This window comes from Manacus candei, unplaced genomic scaffold, assembly GCF_025592945.1.
Source record: "Manacus candei isolate 608988 ecotype Guabito, Panama unplaced genomic scaffold, ASM2559294v1 h1tg000017l, whole genome shotgun sequence".
NCBI lineage: Eukaryota > Metazoa > Chordata > Aves > Passeriformes > Pipridae > Manacus > Manacus candei.
This window is the reverse complement of record NW_026138065.1, coordinates 13,670,492-13,692,484: the sequence shown is the minus strand read 5'-3', so window position 1 is coordinate 13,692,484 and position 21,993 is coordinate 13,670,492. Positions and strand designations below refer to the sequence as shown.

Genomic DNA, 21,993 nt, shown 5'->3' with positions numbered 1-21,993 from the left:
ACTACCATTCTCTCTTTGATTTCTCATAACATTGAGAAGTAAATAAGGAAGAAGATGTGGATCAAGTATTAAGAAGATATGAGTTAATTTTCTCCTCTCTTCTTTTCCTGTGATGGAATCAAATAGGAACACTCATGCACATCCTACACAGGCTTCCTAGGTCTCAGACAAGTGCCAGGAAGGAGCTGTCAGTCCTGCCTTTCTACAAGCACCCACTTTTATCAGTATGAGGCTCAGGGAGAGGGAGCAGTAAGGAGCCCATCTTTACCCCAAGCTGACCCCAGTATAGCAGACAGAGATCATACACTGCCTTCTAAGGGGTGGCATTGCCTCTGAGGTTTTCACACCTCTTTCCTGTTCCTTTTTGCATCAAACTTTCCCATAATACTCAGGTTCCAAGTCAGATCCCAAGTTCATGCTGCCTTGTTTGTGGGTTTTCTACACGCATTATTGCTACTTTTTTTCTTTTCCACCAGAAATATTTTGTTGAAGTAATGTAAAATTTGTTTTAGGAAGACAAAACCCACTTTTTGCATCATTCTTATGCTTCACTAATAAAAATATCACCTTGTATTATTTTTTTTTTGCTCTGTGTACTGCAATGCCTGTGATACAAACTTAACTCCTTTCAGAGATCTGGGGTTGTTCCTTTTAAGTACCTGTTCCCATACTTGTTGTGGTGGGGAAAAAAAGGTGTTTTTTCCCCCTGGAAAAAATGGTAACCCCCAAGGGGGTGGTGTCCCTTGGGGTTGATCCAATCAGCACTGATGCAAAATTTAAACATGCCACAACCAGACAGGAAAAGAAGGATGATGTTGTAGGTGGAGGAGAGAGTGGCCATGTTCTGAAGCCACGAGGAGAAGGGGCAGAAGCCCCGTTGGGGACTAGGCCCCCCACCAGCCCCAGGCTGGGGGGCTGCAGGAACTTGGAACAGTGTTAAACTGGGCCAGGTACTGTAGTTAAGAGCAGGAGGAAGTTTCTCCACTGTGAGCAGCAGCAGGAACGGCGGCAGAGACAGCAGTGAGCAGAGGCTATGGTTGAAAACCAAGAGATAAGGAGAAGCAGCAGAGATGGCGTGCAGCAACGCAGAGAGAACTCCTGCAAGGAGGGAGAGCAACAGAGCAGAACTAAGCTGTACAGAGACAGAGTTTTGGGGCAAGAACTGAGCCAAACCCCCCAAAACCCTTTTGAGATCCCTCCTAAGTGGAGGGGGTGGACTCCTACTGGATGGAAGTCCTAAAATGCAAGATGCAGCAGAGAGAGAGAGGAGCTAAGAAGCTCAGATGTCCTGGAAGCTGGACCAGGACGTCCAGACGGAATGCAGAGGGAGTGACCTTATCCCCCCTGCTGCTGCTACCAGGCTGGTAGTTTGAGACAGAGCACAGGAGCTCTGATAGAACTCTTGAGGCAAAGACTTTCAACTGAAAGCTGCCCGAGACGTTCTGACTCAGAGGTAAACCCCCTGAGGAAGGGACTTTCACAAAGACCCCCTGCGCTTCGTGATATGACGTGGTGAGGCGAGCTTGTCCCTGCTATTGAAGTCCATGAGAGAGAGGGGTGAGAGGAGACCCCCTTGTGTGTATTGGAAAGAGATCCAGCTACAACAATCCAGCTACAGCTGCTGCATGGAAGAAGAGAGACACTGCTGCCCTGAGAGTGGAAAGGATCTTTCCTTTTCCCTTCCAGACTTTTATTGGAGGGAGAAGAGATCTGATCCATTGTAAATACTGCTTTATCATAGGAGAGATAGTTAAGATTGTATATATAATGTATTATAATATTTATTTGTGTAGTGATTGTAATGTAATTCCCTTCCCCCCATATTGAGCCTTGTATTGTGTCTGGAAAACCCATCTCACATTGAGGTGAGATGTGGGAGGGGGGCTTGGACTCGGGAATTGGATTTTAGAGATCTCAAACCATGACACTTGGCAAGCCTAATAGCTTGCAGATAATTGTGACCACAGAAACTAAGTGCTTTCTCAGTGGGAAGAATGGTCCTCTCTTCCCACAGTTTACAATGTCGATTACTGAGGTTATTGATGAATGCGTTCCTTTCACACCTCCATGCTATAACTGTTAGCAAATACTAACCTTCTGATGATGGCTGTAGTTTTGATACAAAACAAGAGTTTGGCCAAAAGATTCTCACCTCTGCCATGTACTTCTATTAATTTAGATACAAAATTGTAACCACTCCATTCCATGGTTGAGACATGCAATTTTGAAAAGACCAGAATGATTCCTAAACAGTTTAAGCAGCTGACCTTGTCCTAGATATAACTCTTGTTCATTATATGCTAGACTACCTGTCTTCTCTCATGATTAGCATAAGACTGGTTTCACAACATTATCCCTGGCTGACAAACCATGTATGAGGGTTACCTGTCCCCAGTCTCTCATGATTCCTCCCTCCTTAGAGGTTGGAAAATGACAAACAACCGTCTCTTCCTCCAAACAATTTTTTAAGTGACAATTAGAAAACAAACCAAGATCTGTAGCATGTAACAGGGCATGCAGACAAATGACTCAGCTGGTGCAAATGTGGGATTGGCAGGGGAGTCACTGCAGCAAACCCCAGCCAGGGCAGTGGACAGCCTGACCTCCTTTACATTGCTTCTATTGCCTGTGGAATTGCAACAGAGGATCACAGCCTAACAGCATCCTCTTCAACCAGGAACCTCCTGCTGCATGACAAGAGCACATATCCTCTTTCAATAGTGAAAAACATTTACAACCCTTATTCTGTGTGGCAAGGGTCAAAATACAGAATGAAGACTCTTATTCACATTTCTGTTGTGCCATGCCTTCATTGTACTGAGCATTTGCTGTCCCTCTGGATTTCGCTGGTGGCTGGGAACGTTCTGTGGGCAGAGTGAATCAATGCCAGAGGTTGCAAAACCACCAGGATGAGGTCCTGCTAACTGATGGGCAGGTGACAGAGTACTGCTGCCTCCAGGTGTACTGTGAAAGCTAGTGCTGTACTCTTCATCAAATTAAGAGAATTGGGAAAGCATTCCTAAGGCAGTCTCTTTATTCTGATGAATGCCATGCTGAAACAGATGGCCATTAAACAAGAAGTTTGCTTGTTTGTTTGTTTGCTTGTTTGCTGAGTAAATAGATTGCACTGGGCTCAAATAGAAGTCATTGTCCCCCAGTGGAATCAATCCACTTAGCTGGGAGAAGCGTCTGCTATTCCTCATTCTAAGTTTTCTGATCAGGAGATACCCAGATATAGCTAATAATTATCACTTTAGGGTTTTGATAACATACCCTGAGTATAGTCTGAGTAACAAAATGAGGTGTGGACATTTTTGGACAATGGCAGCAATTAAATATTGGATAGATTTATAAAGAGAGTGAGGAATGAATGCTCCATCACTTCAAATTTTTAAATCAATCATTTTAAAATAATCTTATAAAAGATACTTTTTGTATCACCCAATACTATGATGATAGATGCAGAAGCCACAGACAGGATTTCTATAACTGAGGTTATGTGGAAGGTCAAATGAGATGGCCATGGTTATCCCTTCTGGTCTTAATCTATCAATCAAAGGGCATTAAATTTCATCCACTGAGCTGGACATGTGATTATGCAAAACAGAAGTACAAGGATCTTTCAGCTTGTAAAGTGAGCACCTGGAAAGTATAATATCTCTGGGATAAAAATATTATGATGACCTTCTTTCAGAGCATCTACAAACTTAGAGTGGATCCTCTTAAGGTTACTTAAGTATCCTGGTTATCCCAGATGAGATGAATGCTTAGAATGGAGTAGATCATGAATGCATAATTTATTCTATGACCCAAAAAAACTTTTTCCTGATATTTGGAAACCCTTCTGCATTCATCTGCAAAACAGACAAGGGAGCTGATGAAGCATTTTAATGAAGTTCATCTTTGTATTTCCTATGGGATATTGGTCTATGCTTTTTATAACAGTGTATTGCAAAAGGGACCTTCTGTGATGCCTTTGTCTCCTGAATAGCCTCAAGAACCCTTATTCTTCCACTGCACTGTGAAACAACACCTGGTCTGGAAATTTGGGATTAAGTTTTCCCCATGCTAAGATGCAAGAAACTGAAAGAAAGTACATTCAGTTTATCTATTGGCTGGAGCTGCTTTTAAAAGCAGAGGGATGTGTGGGTGGAGGATGTGAGAAGGAGATTTCATACCAGTGTATACATGTATAAACAGACATTCAATGATTTGTAAAGAGCTGAGCTGTACAGCACCCAAGACATATACAGTCTTTCCTCAAATCTCCAATGTTTCAAAACTGGTGGGTTCAGCTCCTGGTAACTGTTTTCATCAGTAGGGCCACAGGCCAAAGTTTTTTTAATTGTCTTTCAATCAGTGTAATTGATTGGCAGCCATTGATTAAACAGTCATGTGGACCAGTGCTGACTGCTTCAGTTTGTAAGGGAATGGACAGGAAATGGGAATTACCAATGTCTACGTGTACATGCTAAATTGTATTGTCAGTCAGATGGCCAAAGACTTCAATATGTTGTCTGCTAGGCTTAAGAAAGGAGAATTATGTTTGTGATAGGTAAAGTTGTCCTAGAAGTCACAAAAACATCTCAATTTTATTTTTGTCTTGCTCTGCTATCCTAGTTCAAACTTTTCTTAGCTTTGGTGTTGTACCTGGCACTGTATGTCAAAGGAGAACATCCTCATTATGTAGTTTCTGTGTCAAGCTAGGTCTTTTGGGTGGTTTCCACTGTACAAGGGAACTTGCGTGAATGTGGTTTTAAGTTCTTTATGAGTTGTCTTCATATAGAAATTATGCATTCTGTTGGGGAATGGGAATAGCTGCATCCCTTGAAAGCTTCAGCTGCTCAGCAAGGTTCACAGAGCATAGATTTAGTCATCTGTATTCCTGGTCTCTCATGAAATTTCTAGGTCTAAGTCAGGAATGGGAAATTGAACCTTGACAGTCCTTTCAAGGGTTGAGTGTTGTGGGCCTGAGAGATGATCACTACTAAGCAGAATGAGAGTTCTTCTGTGGCTCTTTGGGTGGTGATGGGAATTCTGTGGAGGTGGAAATAAGAGCAGATTTAGCTCAAGCAACCTTGTTGGCTGACTGTGAACTAAAGCAGCATTAGAGAGAAGGGACACCTGAGTAAAAGAGATGAGTGGATGTGGTAGCCTGCTAGGAGGTCCAAGTAAGAAAGAGGTTGATTCACTGAGAAGCTCTTTACTTTGGAGCAAAGGAATATATATGTCAGGGGTGGTTGGTGAAGAGGAGAAGCTAAGAGGCAAATGCCAGAGACCTCTCATTAAATTCCAAAGGGCATCACAAAGCTAGAAAGCACACTGGCCTCGCACAGTGGGGAGCCACCACACCATAGCCTCATGTAAACCTTTCTTTGGGCGATTTTTTTCCCCAGGATTGTATCATCTTTTATTATTCACTGGTAATTTTCACTGTAAAAACTGTAACTGGTGAAAGATTTTTGGAAGATTTTTGGAGTGCACTGGTGGAGTACATTGATTTCTATCATTGCAAGCAATATTTTCCTTTCAAATCAAACTCTGAAACACTAGTCTCAGAGTCTACTATTAATTCCTGATGTCATTAAGAGAAGTCTTCTCTGTCTGCAATGCACTGACATTTATTTTGTAAGGCACTGACAAGATTAGAGCTTTGATTTGGTTTTCTTACCAACATGCTTGGCCCAGGGTTCCTAGGAGTTATGTTTAAAGTTAGCTTCCTAAATTCACATTTCAGTCATCTAAAATAAAGTAAGTTTTAAAAATTTAATACCTAGTTTGTTAGCTTTCAGGTTCTCAAATCTACCTTTGTTCAGGCCATTTATTTCAGTGCCTAGTGAGATTACTGACTGTGGTAACTCTTAGCCTTCCTTCCAAGAAGAACCCTTCAGCACTGTTCCATATAAAGCCAAGGCTGCAAAATGGGCAACTGCTCTCTCTGCAATACTTCCTCCTCTGTTTAACCACAGTCTATCTCCCATATGTGCGACATCTGCAGTCTTCAACCTCAGGGATATATAGATAGAGCCACCGGGAATGCAGCAGGCGTAGGTCAAAGCAGTGAGACAAGTTACAGTAAGGGATCTGAAGTTTGCAGCAGAATCTGCCCCTCAAAAAAAAAAGTATTTCTTGCTCTATGCAGACATTCTCAAAAGTATCTTCAAAGTTTTCAATTAAGTCTTATTTTACTTTCTAGGAGCCAAATTTGTTATCTGCATAATATTTGGGTGACCTGGTTCTTCTGCCTTCACTGGATGGCCTCTCAAAACGTATTTAATATTTCCACCAAGAGTAAGGAGTAAACGAGGAGAGTAATTAGCCTAGATGAGGCTATAAAAATATACTTCTCACCCTTCAGACTGAAATACTATAGCTCTTTCTGAACTCTTGCCCTTTTTTTCACACTGGGATGTTTACAAAGCATCAGAAGATTTTAGTCTTTAACTCTAGGATGCCTAAAAAGAGCTGTACTTTATGCTAACTACAAAGAACCTCAGAATCAGACCTTACATGTTAAATCTGGATGTGCAGAAGTAGACTGTTCCACTGCTCATGCTTCAGTGCATTAACTAATCTTTAAAGAACAGGGATTAAGGAGAAGCTTTGCCCACAAACAGGTTAGCCCTCTCTGTCTGGCCCTGGCAGCACAAATTCATTCAAATTCCTCAGAGGTGTGTAGTGCTCATCTCTGTGTAGAGGCAGCATACTGGATTAGATGGACCACAGGTATGACTCAGGGCCACAGTTTCCAGGTAAATTTCCACTGAAAAATTGTACTACTGTCTTGGGTTTTGTTGGATTTTTTTATTCTTTCCATGTGCATTATTAAATATTTTGTCTGTTGTTGAATTGATACTGGTGAGTGGCAATTTTGGTGAGCTGGGTTTTTATCTCCTGTTGTTTAGTCAGCACTCGTCTTTTTCCTGGCTCTGTCTAGAAGCCTCTTCAACCAGAAGAGGTAGAAGAAAATGTATGTCTCTATGTCTGGAGGACTGGAGAGTGGAATCTGCTGGTAAATGGGAAAAGCTGATCAATCCTCCTGAGTTCCTTTATCTCAATTCAAGTTTTATTTAGACATTCCAGTGCTGTTCAGTACAAAGGAAGAACTACTCCTCACCACCAGCACTACAAATAATATTTTACACGGACAACCTGTTCCTCTTTTTGTCATTCAAGTTGCTAAAATATAGCAAGGGAAAATTGTTTCTAGTATTGAATAGCACGAATGGAGCTGACAGTGTTATTAGAATTAGAGAATCGTTTAGGTCAGAAAAGACCTTTAAGATCATCAAGTCCAACTGTTAACTTAGCGCTGCCAAATCCACCACTAAAACACGTTCCTGAGCACCACATATTGTATTTGTCTATCTCTCCCTACATAGATACAGATAATATATGACTTCCACTATAACATTTCAGGCATCGGCACACCTGAGAGCTCTTCGCAGCTGCAGCTCTTGCACTTTGCAGTAGAATTTCTCTCCCCTTCCCTTTTCCCTCAGCTTCCTCCGCCCCCAGAGAACTGACACGCTTTCTACTGACAAATGTTGAGTGTAGCTCCTGCGGATTTAGCATGTCAGGCTGTGTCTACACAGCTTAGGTTTCTATTATTACGCAATGGCTTAGAGGGCAGTGCTTTGTCACATAATTACAGAGCCAATCTGTATTAGGACCAGGAGTTTGGATGCCTCTTTCTGTACCAACTATTCACCTCCCGCCCATTCAAGCCTCCTCTCTGACAACCTTACTCTGAGCTTCTTTTTGTATCCTTGTGCCTCTGGTTTCTGGTTTTCTCCCCTTTCCTATGCTACATATTTGTTTATTTCAGAAGTAAGGGGTCTGACTGAGTCGTGCCTGCACGGATTCCTATGCAGCACAAAGCACTTGCTGTATGTTGCATCGTCAGAAGAGGTAAGAAGAAATTCCTGAAGCTGCCTGCTAGTTCTCTCGGGTTTTTCACTCTCTCTCTTTTTTTTTCCTCCTTTTTTTTTTTTTTTTTTTTTTTTTTTTGGTGTGTGCACATTGCTTGTCTTACAAGCCGTGCAGGCTCTGCCATCTAGAGCACTTTGTGAGATCACTCCACTTTGCTGTTTTTCCTTTTTCCATCTCTGCGTGACTGTGTGTGTGTGTGTGTGTCTCCCAGTCTCTCTTCCCCCCACGGTACAACTCGGCCCCCCACCTCAACACACACACACATACACAGAAGCTGGGCTTGCTAGTATGAAATTGAAGACTTGCAATACCAAAATGCATGTGTTACCTTGGGATGCACTAGGATCAGAATGCTCGAAAAGCCTGCAGGCTGCTTAGTCCTCCAAGACTGGGTTTTTTAAACCAGACAGGAAAAGAACAAGTTATTCACTTTTTTGTTCTTTCTTTTTCTTCTTTTTCTTTTTTTTTTTTTCTTTCTTTCTCTTTTTTGTGCTTTGGATACTACTGAACAAGGAGTCTCAGGGATTCGCACGATCGGACTTCATTGAATCAGGCTGCATCTGACAAACAATCTTGTCTGCATTTTGGTTTGCTAGAGATCAACCGGGATTTTTTCTGATTCTATCTTCTTTTGAAAAAAGGATGCATGGCATAGAAAGAAGGTCTAAGTGCCTGTCTGAGACTATTTTACTGAACCTAGGATAAATGTTACTTCTCAAAGGTAAGTACAAGGGTTTTTTATATATATATATATATATATAAACTGTATAGTTATAGTATAAACCATATATAGATATGTACCCAAAACATTTTATAGTCAGTTACCTCTGATGGTAAAAAACCCCTCAGTCATGCATCTTAAAGCATCGGAGAAAGGTATAACTTTATCTCCCTTTTCATGTTAGCTTAGATAAGATTGTTCATGTGGAGAAATGGATCTCATTTTGGTTTCTGCTTCTCTTCATATGAAAAGGCACATCAAAAAGAATATTTATTCTTTAAGTGTCTACAGGATTTTTTTCCTGGTAGTTTTAAAACAGTGATGGAAAGATGTTTAAAATAAAGGGTAGTAATTTGGTTTCTAATACAGGAAGAACTGAGGAATAAAGCTGTGAAAGTGATTTCAGCTTTCTGGAGGAATTTGTAAATCCTGCAAAGCTAAGGAAGAACTTTTCTGAACAGATCAACTCTGCTCCCTATGAAACCACACGATAATGAGTGGGGACCTTGGAAAAAATATCATATAAAGAAACAGAAGGTGTAGGAACAGCTAGAGATGGGAAGGGAGTGAGAGAATTCGAGGGGCAGTAGGCACCCACTTCAGTGTCTGCTATCACAGAGGCTGATGTTCTTGGTAAAGTGATGCCTCTGGTGATGGACATCCAGAATTGGCAAAGTGGGCATGTGGGGGTTGGGGTACACAAACAGGTATATGCTATGTCATGACTGTCTGACGTCAGGCATGTATGCTTTCTGCAAGATTAAGTATAATGAGAATTGAGGTGGGGGAAGCATCTAAGTGGCAGCACAGGACAAGAAACAGCAAAATGGAAACTGAGTCTCTTCCTGATTTGCATGGACATATGCATACTTTTGGGACACAAAGCAAGTGCATGACTGAATAAAACAATAAAGAAACTAATGCAGTAAAAGAAATTGTCAGTGCAGTCAACAAGTCCCTGTATGATAGATTAGTAACTGGAAATGTAAAATGATCAGTTGTGGTAATGTATGTAAGGAAGGCTTCTTAAACTGGGTAACTCCTGCCTATCTAAAAGAGACAAAGAGCAATGATTTAAAGCAAGAATATTTTTAATTTTTTTTAGACTAGCTTTTTTTAGACTAGTCTTTTTGGGGCAATGTCGTGGAGATACTTAGATGAGTAAGTTTTATTTATCTGCTCCATCTTTGGGATTAATATGACAGAAAAACTCTTTTGATGAGAAGAGGCAGCCAAACAGTAAACATCACTTCAGTCTCTAAAGTCACAGTTAAATAAATTGACACCTCTTAACTTTATTGTACAATGTTCACCATAAATAAATCCAGCAGATGCCACACAATAGTTACAGGGATTTTCTGTTCCTACAGAAAGAGGAAACATTATCATGCAGGGGATCAATTTCCTATTGGACCTTGATGTGTACAGAGGTTGTACTAAGGCAAATTTGGGCTTGTGGTGAGAAGGAAGGGAAATAGATAGTTTCTTTTACTCTTGCCATGTTTCAGGCTGATTACAGTTTTCTTGTTTACAGCTTGCCCTGTGTCCATAGTGAGTTTGCATTGCCCACAGATCACCACTGGAGCACAACAGAGTGCTTCTTGTGTGTGCTCTACTATGAGCTGCTGCATCGCCGCAGCACAGAGCTTCAGACCTTCTCTGAAACTGCTTCTAATTCTCAGTGAGAGAGTGGATGCAATAAAAACCAAACTACTAGGAGACAGGAAGCAAAATTATCATGAACCAAGTAATTTTAACCCATGAAACCCAGCAAAGATCTGTATCACCTCTTGGATCAGAGGCAGTATATGTCCTGTTCTCTCTAGAAATGTGACTCAGCCTCAGAGTCCCTATTTGCTGCTGTCCTCTCTGCCCCATGCTGGTCTTCACAGAATTAGTGCTTCTTATTTAAATCTACAGTTGGGCCACAACTGATCATTTTTGCCAATGGGAGGTGCAAATGGCACATATAGATTTGCTCTGTAGCCTCTGTTCTGCCTGCTGCTCAGGTGGACCTGAGCTGACAGCTCCCTGGTAAACCTAGTCAGGGTGCTCCCCCTCTTTGTGGGCTACCCTGGCCACTGACTCAATTTGCAATGTAATGACTATAGATCCATTTGATCTGTCTCCCCCTCCCCCCCACTCCGCCTTTTTTTTTGTTGCCATTGTGGGAAAAAAAATGAACAAAACTGGAGGCTGAATCAAAATTATCAAGGTTTAACCAGTAATAGGCGGGAATATTCTTCAAGTGGCTTAACTCCCTGCTGAGGGGTTGTGGACTGATAACCCTTGATACTGTGTTTGCTATACACCCTAACAGAGGGGAGGGAGGGGATAATGACAGCACCTGTTCACCTCCAAATCCCTTTTTGCATTGCTAATGCATTTCAGCCTTGACCTACAAAGATCACCTTTGGGAAAGAAAGGGTAATTTGTTCCAAGTGTGTACTCAGTCACTCAGCCTTACTTTTTTTGTGTTTGTTATAGTGTGCTGCCATAGATTTGTTTCTGTGGAGAGATTACCTGTCCTCTAGGTGCTGGACTGAAAAGCATTAACACTCTTTTTGAAAGGCAGAAGGAAGACTTCTATGTCTCCTTCAAGTCAGTCCAGACGACTCCGTAATTCATTGTCCAACAGCAAATATGCCATTGCTGTATTCCTTGTCTCCTCTTTGCTTTAACCATGTAGAATCTGATTTTAGTAACTAAGGATCTCACCAAGGGGCTGAGATTTACTCTGTCAGCGTCCAGAGGCCGCGTGTGCTTGCAAGGGCTGAACAGCTTCCAGTTATCAACTGAAACTTGTGACAAAAGACAAGGTTTCATCTGAGTGCACCGGAATAATAACAAAACTGACAAATCACAAATCAGTGTGATGCAGCACTGCAGTGAAGGGCCAGCTGTTACTCTCTGCCCAGCCCTACTCCACCCAGGATGCACAGAGGGAAGAAAGCCTGTAAGAGATACTTTTGCTTCTAGGAGCTCAAACCTTGGCATGAAATTAACAGGTCATTAGAAGGCCTACAGTGATGTGCCATGGAAAACTGGGAAAAGGGCACATAATTTAGAAGTATTTTTGCTTCCCTTGCAGTAGCAATTATCACCTTACTTCAGAATATTTACATGACAGTGTTTCTGACTTTTCTTGCTTCCTGTCATTTGTTTTGTCCTACCTGTGATACAGGTCTCTGATGACATCAGAGACATCCCTCATCTTCATGGGAAAACATTTGTGACAAATCCAGGATGCCAACTTCAGCATATGAAATGAGCAGTCGCAGGAAAAGTTGGAAAACATATCTTCAGTTAAAAAAAAATGCTGATTTCAAAACATGGGAGAAAGGGAAAAGATGTGTTGGCAGGGTCTGGTCCTATGCAGAATCACTATTGACCTACATAGAAGGCAGAGCTGAGTGGGAGTTTTTCAGTATAAATGTTTTTGTTTTCCTCGGGAAAAACAATTTTTTATCAGAAAGAAACACAGTCAGAAAATTGTCAGTTTTATGAATTTCCTGACTGAAAAAACTATAGGGACAAAATTTCCAGAACATCCCATCTTACTTTGTTTTCTGGAAGATAAATTTTATTATTTCTTTCCAGTTCATGCATTTTATATGAAAACTGAAAATAATTCATATGAAACTTGATCATAAAATCCCATTTTGTTAAATAACAAGCAAATCTTTGAGTTGAACTGGAATTAAACATTTCTAGATCATTAGAAGGCTGGCATACTTTCAGTTTGGGACAAGGAAACTGTAGAGACTTTCATTTCAACTTCTGGGACCAGAAAACTTTTGTCTGCCAAGCCTTACCTGGAAGTGAATTTATTTGGCTAAATGGGATTATTCTAGGAGCATCTTGATAACAAGTGCTGTGAAATATCAAGGCCTCTGACAGTCTGCTCTTGAAATCTTTCTTCCAGCTATGGAAAACTTATGTGCTGAGAGAATATGGCAGCTAAATTACAGTAGTTAGGAGAGGATGGCTGCAGCAATAGTATCAGTAGTGCAATGGAGCATTTAGGAGGCTTCTGCTAATCACACCTCAAGAAGGAACTGGTCTCTAATCCTCCAGCAGATCTGCTATCAGTATGGTCTTATGGAAAGAGGTGAGATAAGGAGAGAGCCCTGGAATAGCAGTAAATCCTGGGTCCTGGACAATGGTTGGTCAGAGGGATAGGGTAGGGCTGGTGCACAGCAAGGTAGAGTCTGAGCAGAATAGAAGCTGGATTAAGGATAAAATCAACAGAAAGTACATGATGGCTGAAAGCACCTTGGCTATTTTAATAGAGGTGATGTTGCACTGAAAATCCCTAGAAAACATGTGTGTGGCATTGGTGCAGAAAATTATTAGTGTTACTCTTTTCCTGAAGCCAGAAGAGGTAGGTCAGGACTGTGCATACGCCTTTATGTGAAGGACTCAGACAAATTGCTGCAGTTGTCCAGTTAGGACTGTAGAGTTTGAGTTGACTTAGTTGAGAGACTTAGTTGGAAAGACTATGGAAAACCTAAATACGATCAAGTCACATGAATTGTGGTAATCAGACACACCTTTGATATTGGAGGACATAGACGCATTGGTGAAGAAGTAAGGAATTTTTCTTTTTCTGCCTTTAGAGTTGCAATTTGCTTTAGCAGACTGAGGAGCGAGGGTGCTCAAAATGGGAACAGTTACCAAGGGTCTTTAGCCATTCTCTTGTCACGTCTAAGCTCCTCAGAAAAGCTTCAGTATACATGTCAGTCAGAATGAGTAATCCTTCTTTTGTTACAGCCTAAAGATAAAAATTAAGAATGGGAAAGGAAAAGAGGATATCTTAAACATACCACATCCTCTGTTGCAGTGGCAGGATGGATGGGCTCTGATATCGGTGAAAGGGCAGCACCTGTATGGCTGCTAGAAAGAAAAAAACTGAATGTACCAGGATTTATATTAGATCCCTCTAACAACCTTTAAAAAACGTATCTATCCTTTCAGTACAGAATGAAAACAATGAGCAGTCAAATGGCAAAAGGAAAAGTCGAGGAAAAAAATGTCTGTCATGGCTCGTTCAGTATTCCCTGTCTGGTTTGAAAGTAGCCAACAGTAAATGTCTGTCTCCTTAGAGATAAAAATCAAAACCTTCCCAATCATTTAAGTGGTCATTTGATCTCCATCCATTTGTGAATATTCCTTTGACTAGGTAAATACTTGTGATACTCAGAAAGCTCTGCATGGTTTGGATGTGAAATAAGTATACTAAACTAAGAAAGAAAAAAGCCAAACTGTATTGATAGAATATAAATTGTCTGGACTGAGACCATTTTGTTGGTTTCCTAAACTGAGAGCTAGTTGGCATTTTGTATGAGTTATCTTCAGTGTAAGTGAATGTTATCACTGCTGCTGGTAGATATTTACTGTATATTGGTTTTTAAATAAGGGTACAACATTGATTACTTGCTCTCCAAATTATTGACTACACTTTCTCCCTGTTGTCAGGTCAGATAACTTATCTCCTTTGGAAATGTTCAGTAGAAAAATGTGTTTGCTCCTAGAAACTCTCATGGAGAAGAGGATCAAGGGGTTTTGGGGTTTTGTTTTTTTCTTTTTTTTTTTTTTAAGGTTACCTGTAATCAAAATATCTTGTAGTTGTCCCTGAAAAATCTCAATTTGTTTTTCAAGTATCACAGTGAGGTATGTGAATATTTTCTAATCCTGTTTCACATGACCAAGTAGCACACTGAGCCATGAATGCTTCAGCTGACAGTGCTTTGGAAGGACAGTGTGACCTTTCTTTATCAGCACATCTACATCTTCTGTTCACAGCTCCCCAGATGCATTTTGACAGTGATAACTTCTTGAGGTGAAGGGAAGGTTGTTGATAGGCTTCAAAATTATATTATGTCGTTAGAAGTCTCACAGAGAATGAGTTTTCCCCTGTCCACGGTCTCTCAGCACCCTATCCTGACTGAACCTGATGGTCCTCTGGCTGGTGGGAGATGAAGTTTCAGGGACACCAGTTAATGACATTTCCTTTAAGATTCAGGGCTGGGTGACAGCAATTTCATGTGAGAAAGACTGGAAAAATTTTGGCAAGATGTGAGGGAAGAGAGAAAGAAAAATCAGCTGTGGTACAGCTAAGAGCTGTCTCTGTCTCTTTAGTTATTTCTATGACCCTTCTTACTACTGAGCCAGAGTGTCAGGCTAGGCTAAGGACAGACTTATGATGTCTGTCTTTGGTCACATTATACATAGCTGATACTGCCCTCGGCCACTGTAGGTTGTTTTGTTTGTCACATCTAACCTGTTTTAGCCTTTTAGTGAGCATGGGAAAATGTATTTAAGTCCTCTGTGCATTTGTTTCTGTTGTCTCAATTTTTTTTGATTCACCTCCCTGGATCAGTGAATTGAATGAGAATACTGTATTGTTTTTATTTTTCCTGAACCGAAAGAGTTTTTGTTATCATCTAATACTTATAACCACTCCATTCTTAGTAGAACCTATCAACAAGCTTTCAAGTTAATGTAAGAGACCTCTAAAACTTGCCTGGTCCATCTTCGTGTGGTCTCTTTTCCAGAGTGAGTGCTGAGATCTGTCTCTTCAGTGTGGGGTGTCTAATACTGTGACAGCAAAACAAATGTCTGTGATAATCTTGTGGGTCTATGGCTCAGGAAACTTCACTACATTTGAGACTGTGCCAAGAAAAGGAAGCAGTCCATCCTCCTGCAAGAAGGTTGATGTAGGACATGGTGAATTTCTGTGCACCAGTGACTTCTATCCTACATCAATGTCCTACCACAGAATGGAAAAATCAAAGTTATGCCGCATTCTATCTCAACTATATGATTTAAATTTAAAAATAAATAATGCCCTCAGGCCAAGTAACAGCTGCTGCAGTTCTTTCCAGCACAGCTCATTGATCTCGTCCTCTCATTTGGCACATCCTTCTGCTCCCATGGCACTATAGTTAGCATTAAATCACAGACAGATCACGTGGTGACCTAACTGAAACTGAGACCCAGTTGGGGTACACTTTGTACACACAGATTTACAGGCCCTTACACCACCACTTCACCACACACTGGATAAAGACCTCAGAATAAGGTCTTTGTTAGGCTATACTCTCTCTTTCTATTACTTACAGAGGTTATTACTTATTTCATGTTAGTCTAATCATGCTCATTTTAAGGAATTGCTTTCAATTTTTTTTTTTATAGCATCTGTTGTTTTATCATGAAACTGTGATGAGCTTAATGCATATGTTGAAAGCGCAGTTTTTCACAAAAGTCTTTCTATTATGGAAATCAAGTATCTTTTAGGAAATCCTAAATAAAATGCCTTCCAAGTTTAGTGTGTGATATAGTTACACTCATATGTTCACATAATAATTCCTCCCTTTTCTTTATATTGAGTAGTACGTGAAGGGCAAAAATGAACTCTGCAGCCAGCTGTTCTTTCTAAATATGTCTTGTCTTGATGGCTTAGGTAAAAAGAAAATTGCAGTTTGAACTTCATTTGTGCAGCAAATCAGGTCTGTTTTCAGAAGCCTGTTTCTTCAGTCACAGTATTTCAAGATAGGAAGCCAGGACGTGTTCATGCCCCAGTCTGATTATACCATATTTGCAGAGACTTTAGTCACAGGTGGCAAAAACATTTAAGAACAAAAGAATATAGTTTTGGACCTTTGTTTCCATCCCTTCCACTCCTGATTAAATTTTCAAAGCCTTTCTGACATTTAAACAAAACATTATCTGAGAGCTGTTAGGAAAGAATATGGGATCTTATATCATCATTTTCAGAATAATTTCTACTTTGTTTCAAAACAATCTCTCCTATAGCTACAAACTTGCTTTAAAACATATTTTGGGGCCCTTTTATTGTTGTTGGTTTGTTTTTCATTTTGTTTGGCTTTTTTGTTTATTTATTTCTGTAGTCTTACCAGGAACAAGAAAAAAAATATTTGCCTTGCCAACACACAGTTCTTTTTGTTTAATCATATTGTAATAGAGTATAATATATTGCTGAATGCTTATAGGGCATCAAGCAGTAAAATCATATTGACTTCAGTTAAGAAAAGGACAATTGAGCTTACTGGTAGGCATTTATAAATTGAGGAAGTTGGTTCCCTATAATTCTGTTGATAGATGCTAAGGTCTGGGTGACATTAAGTGATATTGGTCACTGGGATTCCTGCTAATTTGCCTGAGATTTGTTTGACAAATGTGATATTCAAATGTCCATGCTTTCAGGTGTTTTAATCATTCAGAGAAGCAGCAATACCCTGGGGCAAAATAAAAAATAAAATAAGAATTAAATCTTAATAAAAATTTTTTTAATTGATACTTCTAACCATCATTAAAAATTAATAAAAATAAAATATAGACTGGATCACAGTAAGTGCATGTTAATATTGTTATGCAGTAAATCCTGGCATCGCACAAAGGAAAAGAATGGCAGTACCAGCCCCTGTGACATACATGTGTATTGGAATATATTCATTTATTGTTGAACACAACCAGAAAAAAAGGTTTGAGGGAGAAAGCATAACCTTGCAACTAAGACTTTGGTCTTAAAGTCAAAGTAGGCCTGCAAGAAACAGTCTATGCAGGACTTAATAAGGTTTGCAAAAGCCCACATTTGAATACAAAGGAAAAGGGAGGACAACTGTCATGATTACAATTTGCTTAATTTTGGAAAGGTATTCTCCTGTCGTGTATTATACATTAAGTCACTTCTGAAATGGAAATGGTAATTTGAAATTAAATACTCTGATAATTAAATTTCCACTGCAGAATCAATAAATGTTTTTGGAAAGGTGAAATGAGTCCAACTTAAACAAAATATTCTCCTTCTGTTTAAATAAAACATCACAAGTCAGCTCAAAAGAATATATATATTTAATTATTTTCTATCCCTTTTAATTTCTTTTTCCAAATCATTAGACATATAGGTTCAATACATGTGTGTGTACATATGGTTAGATGCATTCTCAGCCGTAGGCATAACTTTGCTTTCCATTTCTGCCTTTGCAGTCAGAGCTAATAGTAACATATGTTAGAGACCTGTCTTAAGCCTAAGAGTACTGATGTTTATGAAGGGTTTATAAGACTTGTGAACATGAAGGATACACTCAGGGGAGTAACTGTGTTGGCAAAAGGAGAGAGACAACTTAATGAGAGCTGGTAAAGAACTTCCAGTCAGCCTGGGACCTGGAGGAGCTTGAGAAGTAGGCCCGTGGCAACCTCACGAGCACAAGACTAAGCACAAGTTGTGGATGCCCTATCCTTGGAAGTGCTCAAGATCAGGTTGGATGGGGCTTTGATCAACGTGGTCTAGTGAAATCTGACCCTGTCCATGGCAGGGGTGTTAGAACTAGGTGATCTTTAAGATCCCTTCCAACTCAAACCATTCTATGATTCAATTAACTTTTTTCATTAGAGAGTAGGTTTTGTTTAAATTAGTTTACTGAGTATGTTGTGGGGGTGAGAGTGGAGGTGTGTCTGTGTGGGGGTGTTGTCAGTCAACAATATCTTCATTTGTTTTAGTTTTAAATACTTTTGGCTAAAATGTTTCTGGATTTTGTTTTAAAATGAAATCAGACTTTATACCATGTGAAAAGCTTTAATGCGGCATTTTGTCCTATTTTTAAAGAAAATAAGTTTTTGTATTTTCTGGAAAACTGATACTCTCCAAATTATAATTAGTTATTCTAATATAAATATGTCAAAAATTCTCTCAATTTCTCATAAAATTATGCTTTCTTGACATTTTTAGGATTACTGATAGCCATACAGAGATAGTTCCACTTCTCATTGTAGAATTTTTTCTTTCCTGTTTTTTCATTTTTTTGTTTTCTTGCCTTAGTAGATCTGTTCTTTGTGGATGGTTATGCAGAAAGGGAACAGACAGTTTATGGCTTCTCTAAACAAAACAGGCTGCAAAAATGCTGAATTTGTTTTAAGGTTCATGGGATGGGTAATATGAAGATAAAATGGCAATGAACACATGCGTAAGCTGTCACAATTCCTTATCTCTAGAGAGAGTTAACCTCTGAAATGTATCTGTACGGAAGCAACGGAGGGTGAGGGGGGACACAAATGAGTGATCATCAAAGAATTAAAAAGGACTTCATCACCTGAGACATGAAAAGTAAAAGAAGTAGCTGAAAAAAGTAAGAAAGTTTTCTGTGCTTGAGGAGCTACCTGTTCAATGCTCTTAGTACTGGCAATGCTGTTGGCTGGTCCATGGTTCATATTCTCTTATGCATAAAAATGAAGCTTGCAGCTACTCCACTTTTAAATATGTTAGGGACTATCCTTAACAGGTGATATCTCTCAGCCATGGGAAAGGGGAATGAGGAGTTCCTGATAGCTTAAATCAAAATCTTCCTAGAGTGCAGAGCCTTTGGAGACTCAGTACTGGCATGCTGACACTGTAGTAACAACTCAATCTACTTTTAGCACATCTTCCACAAATATTAATGAATTGATCCTTGATGCTTTCCATATAAATTTGGATAGTGTTACTACTCCAAAAGCAAGATAATTGGCACATGGATTTTGGCTTAAAGTAGTCTGAACACAGGCAGTGTTTTACAGCAGAGCTGTTGATCGGATCAACCATTAAACTGTATGTCCCCGTGCTGATGCTTAGACAGTGGTGAGGTGGTGCTAAACTGGTGGAAGGGAAACTAGACCAAATCCCACAGCTGTGCAGCAACAGCAACAAAGTGAGCTATGCCTACATGAGTAAGCCCACTAGAAATCTTCATTTAGGCTTTTTATTTCAGCAAGACTATTATGAAAACAGTACTCAGGTAGCAAGCATTAGCTAAAGTAGGAGCCACTGAACCCTTTTGTACAATTTTTTGCATGCTTTAATTGAGTAGAAAAAACCAGTCATGACATGCATAATATTTATTTTTGCTAGGTTTATTTAATAGTCATTTGGGAGGGATATGGATATACCAGCATCTGGAATTATCAAAACAAACAAACAACAAAAAAAAAAGCAAAAATAGCTACACTTAGTTTTCTATCTCGCTTGGAATGCTATAAATCTTCCAAGCATATGTCCAGGAAAACCCCCTGTTCCTCATGTATATTTTATTTAATATTGTGAACAGTCATACTGACTGATGAAATTCACACTAGGAGAAATTCTACTGATACAGTTATTTTACTCCAGTGATGGATTGAAACCTTTTATTTATATAAAATACACAGCATTTGTGCTTTTATTATGCTACACCTAAGATTTATTTGGCCTCTTAATTTTTAGGGCTCCTTATTTCAGCTGAAGTTCTGGAAGATGTAATTTGTGTCGGCTCATGGCTGACTTATTCCCTAAGTTTTCAGATGAAGAGCTCAAGGAATTCTGATCTCCCTGTCCTCATTCTGCAGACAAACATAACCTCAGCCTCTGACAGTGAAAATGGTCAATCTAGCAAAATCAGAAAGCTCACGTAACCTAAGATTATTGTCGTAGTTATTCATTGAGAAAAACGCAAACTGCTCATAAATGGTTCATATGGGAAAAAATGTAGAAGTCACCTTTTACAAGATTTATAATTACTTATGTGAACTCATAAAAAAAATCATAAGTCTCTTGATCAAATTTTATCTTTATTGCTTTTACAGGAATGCCTTTAAGTCTGCACTGACAAACAAAAAAATGCCATCAAACACAATTAGGTTCTGCACTGCAGATGCCCATCACCCATTTCACATTTGGTGTGATTTGTTTGAGTTGCAACTAGTCCCTCATTTTATTGACTAAAGTCCAGTCTCAGCTGTCCAAACTTCTGTTACTCAAAACAGGGTGATGGTCCTCTGTGTCTGTCAGCTGCAATGATAACTCCCATAATTACTTGGACACACTTTATCTCTCATGACATTCAGTTGAATGAAGATGCACTGCCTGGGAAAAGCTTTTTTTAATGTCCCACTCTAACTCCCCTCTTTGTGCAGTCAGCAGCAGCATTTTAACTTGTTCTTGATGTGAAAGCTAGTATGTGACTACAGTGGAGAGAAAAACAAAATAAATATTCAAAAACAATCAGTGTGATTAGCACACATAATCCATAAGAGAAGTAAAAACACAGTAATTATTAACTATAGCTGATTAACTCCCTGTGTCATCAATAAATGTGATTTTCTGATTTCCTGAGATTTTTCAGGCAGTGATTCATTAGAATGGTAGAAGGAAGAGATTTTGGCTGACGCTAATTCTTATTTACTGAGATGCCTTCCCATACTTTCTAGCTTAGGAAATTTTAAAGTTTAGGGGTCTAGTCCCTGTAGAGTATTGGACATCCCTGGAAAGTACTGTGTGAGCTTTTCTGTTTGGTACAAAGTGGTAGTGATCTGTAGGTACAGCAGTTGATTATGCAGTTACAGTAAATTGGTCATTGTCTTTAGTGGTAACCATGCACTAACAGGGATTAACCAGTACAATTCACTGTCTACAACAGTTCATTTGGGTGCAGCTTGAGCCGTTAAGAGACTTCAGTGTTCTTATCAGTGATGTTACACGGTTCTGGTCTTGGAAGAAGAACTGGAAAAAATGCAGAGAGGGGCAGCCTGGATGTATTTATGAAGCATTTCTTGAACAGATAGTGATTGAATTGCCTCTTTACAGCTTGGAAGGAATTTACTCTGGCTTGACATCATAAAGATATCTAAGACCATGAAAAATATTTTTGTTCCTTGCCTCTTCCAATACAAGTCTTAGAGGACAACAGATTAAACTGGCAAGTGACAGGTCCAGAGCAAAGAAAATTAAGCATTTCTTCACTTGGGGCTGTGAAAAGCTCTGAAACCCTTTTCTGCAGGATTCAGGGATTGCTAATTGTTTGCTTTAATTTATAGACTAATTGGAGAAGTAAACAAAAGAAAGACACAGGGGTTTTTTATGTGCAAAGACATTATCTTCAGCTAACAATATTAGCTGGACCACAAGTAGCTAAGAAGCTGAGAGTATTCTGGAAAATTATCACCACAGACTTGCATTGCTTTTAAGTTTTTTGATTGGCTTCCCTTATTGAACTAGTAGCAGAGACAAGATACTGGGCTAGATATACCATAGGTGTGACATAAGTCAGATTTGTTCAGATTTGATTCAGGATACTCTGATTCCTACAGCCCTCATGGCACAGCCTGATGCCTTGTTTGTCTGAGTCCACAGCTGTATTTCAGCAGGGTGCAAGAAGGTGCAAATTACTCAGTGCTTACACATGTGGGCAGAAACAGTGATCTTCTACCAGGTTATTGAGATAAAGCTTCACTGCTGAATTTACTAAGTTATTAGCACCCTGGATTCAGAAATGGTGCTGATATAATCATGGTCTCTGACTCAAATA

The 21,993-nt window shown here is 39.6% G+C and overlaps 1 protein-coding gene across 4 annotated transcripts in view; it reads left to right on the top strand.

The window, feature by feature from the left end:
• The first annotated feature begins 7,797 nt into the window (after positions 1-7,797).
• LRFN2 (leucine rich repeat and fibronectin type III domain containing 2) overlaps positions 7,798-21,993 on the top strand; it is a 158,090-nt gene continuing 143,894 nt past the window's right edge. For 2 of the 4 annotated variants that reach the window (XM_051782882.1, XM_051782881.1), the window contains exon 1: positions 8,079-8,653. The gene's annotated coding sequence lies outside the window, so the exon portion shown is untranslated. Of the gene's footprint in view, positions 7,912-8,078; positions 8,654-12,668; positions 12,765-21,993 lie in introns of those variants that run through there. The other 2 variants (XM_051782883.1, XM_051782885.1) reach the window with 2 other exon arrangements.